General features: G+C 42.4%; 1 pseudogene; it reads left to right on the top strand.

The window, feature by feature from the left end:
* The first annotated feature begins 511 nt into the window (after nucleotides 1-511).
* Nucleotides 512-2,256, top strand: LOC103262637 (annotated as a pseudogene).
* The last annotated feature ends 2,805 nt before the right edge of the window (nucleotides 2,257-5,061 follow it).

Raw genomic sequence — 5,061 nt, 5'->3', positions numbered from 1 at the left:
CGTATTTTTGCAAAAGGAGAGCAAAACCAGCATTTTCCCTTACATATGAAGCTGTTTTACTTTAAAGACTTTTTAAAAAGAAAGTCACTTTTTGCGTGCCAGCAAGAATTTAACTAAGGCAGCATAGCCACAAAATCTCCTTCTTAATTTATCTCTTCAGTGCACACACACCCCCACCACAAAGAGAAAAGCTACAATTCTGAGTTTCATTAACTTAATTAAAGGGATCTAACAGTTTTTAAATTTATAACACTAAATAATTCTCAAATGATATTGAGAGCAAAGCTATAGTTATTAATCTCTTCTCAGTTTTTGCCCTTCATGTCACACAGAGGCAAGTACACATAAATGATTCACTTTTGCTTTCAACAAGTATGTTCTAGTAACCCACTATTTGTGCTCAGTGCTGAGGCTACAATAGTGAATATAATAAATACAGTCGAAGTGATTTTGCTCCAGAGCCTGCATCAACCAGCACATCAGGCACCTGCCACCGGAGTGGGGAGGCAGGATGCTGGTGAGTGCCAGGTTCCAACCGCGGCGGCAACTGCCTCTCCACTGGCCGGCGAACGCAGAGCTGCCGCCGCCGCCACTGCCGCCCTGGGTCTAGCCGGTGCTGGGCGTGGCCTAGCTGCTCTGCCTGGGTGCCGGGTTGTGCCCCCACTGGTGCTGCTCGCCTCGGCCCAGCTGCCTTCCGCACCACTGCCCCTGGGCCACCCAGCCCCTGGCAAGCCCCTGGCGAGCCCTTGTTGCCATGCCCCTCTGTGCCAGAGCATGCTGCCAGCCGCACACCACCACCCCTTGCTCCATGCACAGTGGCTGTTTGGTGGCCATTCTCCACTCCTAGGACTGCCCCCTTCTTCCATTGTGGAGCTTGTGCACATCTTCCCACGTGTTTGCCCTTCTGCTCTTCCAGCTCCTATTGGGAAAAGTTGGATAGATAAAAAGATACCTACCTACAAGATCTTTTTTAACAATTCCTTTGCTCTGGACTCAATGTGGATACAACCTGAAGAGTCAAGATTGTTCCATGGGCATGAAAAGTCCGCTTAGCTGGCAAATCAAGTAGCTGTGTCTCTGTCCAGGCCAGCTCCTGCCTCCAGACATCTTCTCACAGTGGTATTAGAACCTCAGCCTTTACCAGGTGGTTGCCATAACAGTCTTAAGCCGATCAGCAGTGGCCCCACCATCGCCATTGACACTGCTGCTGCTGCTGCGGCTGCCACCATGGTCTCTGTGGATCCTGAGGGCCTCCGGGGCTCATCGTCCTCCAGTGTGCAGCGGTGCCACTTTCTAACATTGGCACACATCAAAATACCCCTCCAGGTGGCCCACTTCTCAGAGAAAAGAAGAGAGCGCAACCGAGCAACCTGTTCTCCTGCCCTGATGCTGCATGACACTGAGAGGAAGAACCAGACCAAAGATAAGGAAGATATGGAGCCTCCACTCATACTCGGGAGAGGAGAAAATGAAACCAAAGGCAACAGGCCCGTGGCCTCCACCCCGGTACCTGGATCTCCCCGGTTTGTGGTCTGGACGGGCAATGACTGGGTTTTCTTCTTCAACCCAATGATGCAACTGTCTGTCTGGGAGAAGCCAATGGACCTGAAGAACCATGGAGATTTCAACAGGATGATCAAAGACCCGCCCCACAAGCACAAGCTAGAGGCCTCAGCAACTGACAACAATGATGGACCCAGTTCTGAAGACAGCTGGGAAGACCAAGATGTAAAAACCAAGAGGAATCGGACTGAAGTCCCTGGGATTCCCAAGTCAGACAATGCAGAGAGAGAGGACAAAGGGGTAAGGACAACTGCCCCCAACCCCCAGATTCTGCTGCCCTTGGAGGAGCACATGACCCACTTCTGAGACATGCGCCTGGAGAGAGGGGTGTCAGCATTTTCAACCTGGGAGAAAGAATTACATAAAATTGTGTTTGATCCATGCTATAGCCTGCTAAATTCAGAGGAACAGAAACAGATATTTGAACAGTTTATCAAGACAAGAATAAAAGAAGAATATAAGGAAAAGAAAACCAAATTGCTGCTAGCCAAAAAAGAATTCAAAAAAACTTCTAGAGGAATCTAAAGTTTCCCAGGACCACATTTAAGGAGTTTGCTGAGAAATACAGCCGGGATCAGAGATTTTGACTCGTTCAAAAAAGGAAAGACCAGGAGCATTTTTTTCAACCAATTCATACTTATTCTTAAAAAATGGGACGAGGAAAACAGACTAAGGCTGCGGCAAATGAGATGAGTTTGTAAAAAATGCAATAAGCCTGGGGTGGGCACTGGGAGTGCCAGGCGAGGGGACCATGTGGTGTAGGTGGACAGGGACATGGGAGAGCCCTGCACAGTTGAGTACGGTGTGGATGCTGTGGGATTTTTGTTCTCAGAGGATTACTGTTTCATATTGAAGCTTTTTTGTACGTTCAGAGTTTGATGCATTTCTAATTGCCATGATATGTCGATCCCTTGTTTTAATTATGCAAATTACTTGCAATATACACAAATTATAAATCCACTGCAGGATTGTAATTAAGCAGGAGCAGGAATCATCTATAACAATCTCAAGGCATTTCATCACTTTACACGATTGTCTCAAACTTTTTTGAAAACCTTTGGGAAGTGCTACATTTCTCTGGAATTTCCCATGGTGTTGAGGAATTCTGACTCAGTCCCTAGGTCTTGGTCTCTTTGTCTGAGTAGTAGCAATAGGGTATTCATCATTAATCATAGTGACAACTGTGAACAACCCACACTTGGACCATGGGTCATGTTCAGGTTTCCAAGGGTAACGGTTCATCCTCCCAAAGGGGCGACCATGCCTGTGGAAGGGTTCCACACTGACTCTCACAGGTACTACTTAAAAAATAATTATTTAGTGCAAAATCATCATATGAATATTTGAGTTATTTTTATTGTATGCCCAGAGTTTGCATGAGTTTTTCTCATCATTGTTGTATAAAAAATATTTTAATTTTTTTAACCAATAAATTTTTTAAACCAGAAAAAATAAGTAAATAAATAAATAATAAATATAGTCCATAACCTTATAAAGTTTATTTATATATAGATGCCATAGAGGGATGCTGGGGTGGACATTATTTAAAATGTGGCTTAATTTGAAATGGTTTTCAGAGGGATGCCCTAAACTGAGATGACAAAGATGAGTTGAGAACTAAAAATACATAAGGGAACATCTTGTAAAAGACTGGTAGATATAAAATACTATGCATTCAAACTTCAAGAGTAGTATACATCTGAAGAAATAAAGCTCCTGTGAATAAAAAACAGATCAGTATAAACTGCTGACCAAGTCAGCAGGGAATAAACAATGGGAGCTGGCACCAACAGCTAGGGCGTTATCTTATAGAAGACCATACCTGTGACAGTAATGAACTGAGAGCCAACCAAGTCACCTCTGCAGAGTATATCTGAGCACAGGCAAAGTGAAGAATACTGTAAAAACCACAAAAAGGACCAAGTATTACTCTCCTAAGTAATATGAATGAATACTGCATTTGCTTGTTTTTATTTTGCTTTTACCAGTTATAACTCTAGCCTACTTTTGCTTTTCCCTCTTTCTAAAGTTATTAAGATGTCATGTCAACAATTATTTTTTTCTTTCTAACAGCACTCAATCAGAACAAATCTCTGCTTCCTGAAACCTTCCCCAAATTGTCTAACATGAGCCCAAATCTTACAATGAGCCTGTTATAATACTCTCTTATAGAGACTGCTCAATGGTCCCATGCTGTCTGGCTTCTCTTGTAGCAGTGAGTAATAGACCCAGCATTGTTTGACTCTAGATCTATTCTTGGTAGTCTTTGGCTGTTGAGCATAATATGTTGAACACTTTAGTTGAATGACAACTGTGGGGTGGGTGTAAGAAATGAAGGAAGAAAGAAACTGGGAGAACTGCTGGAGCACTGAGTAGTGGCATCATTATCTGTTATTGGAAATAAAGATAGCATAAAATGTTACAGATATGATGGGGAAAGAAGGCAGAGAAAATGTTTTTATTTTTAAGTCCTTGTGTGACATGGAAACATCAAATAGGTATTTGAGTGTCAGTATAATATAGTAATCAACTGAAAAATAAATAAATAAATAAAATAGTAATCAAATAGATGTGATATCAAATTACAATCTTATTATTCCAAGAGAAGCATGAAGTTAATTCCATTGATTTGAAATACCTCAATATTGTTGTCAGAAGCAGAAAAAATAAGGACTATTTATTTAAATGATACAGTTATACTAACAGTGGGTGTGACTATGACAGATGGCTGGGGAATTAAAACTTTATGAGAAAAGAATCATGTTTTCATTTAAAGTTCATTGTTTTTAAACTGTTTTTAATAATGGTCCCTGCAATTTTTCAAAGATTACTTCCAGAAAGGTTACACATACAGTCTTAGGGAAAAAAAAAGAAAGGTAAACATTATGCTCATGATCAGAAGAAATAAGAAAGAGTGCATGTAAAAATAGAAATGGAAGACATTCAGAATGGCTGAATAAATACATCTGAGACTCTCTCTTCCACAAAAAAACAAAATAGTGAGTAGATAACCATTCAGAGAGAGATCACTAAAATTCAACAGAGATGTGACAGGAAATACCTAATGCAAGAAAGAAGAGGGAAGGGAAGCAAAGCAGTCTGCTTGTTCAGGAATGACTGGGAACCTGAAGACCTCCCCAATGTAAGAAAAGGGTAAGTGAGAGAACCCCAGTGGTTCACACTCCTATTACGGACTCTGGCAATCCTGGCCAGAGAACAGTCTTTGACCCTTGTAAACCCTGAGACCAATATAGCTACCTGGAGTCTGTGACAGTATTTCTCCAGAGAGGGAACTCAGACCGAGTCCCATAAACCTTCAAGTTCTAAGCAGCTACAGCACGGCCCGATTTTGAGAGCAAAATCTCAACTGGACTGTATCCTACCCTGGGGTCCCCAAATCCCCAGAACTTCATTGACATTTCCTACCAGCAGTCACTTTTACTTCCTGCAGCTGCCACTGGGACAAGTTCAGAGCTGCTGGCCATGGCACCTGCTGCT

The sequence above is a fragment of the Carlito syrichta genome, unplaced genomic scaffold, assembly GCF_000164805.1.
Source record: "Carlito syrichta isolate Samal-C Ts95f unplaced genomic scaffold, Tarsius_syrichta-2.0.1 Scaffold17733, whole genome shotgun sequence".
In the NCBI taxonomy this organism is placed as follows: domain Eukaryota; kingdom Metazoa; phylum Chordata; class Mammalia; order Primates; family Tarsiidae; genus Carlito; species Carlito syrichta.
Note: the sequence above shows the minus strand (reverse complement) of the source record. Positions and strands in the feature narration are given on the sequence as shown.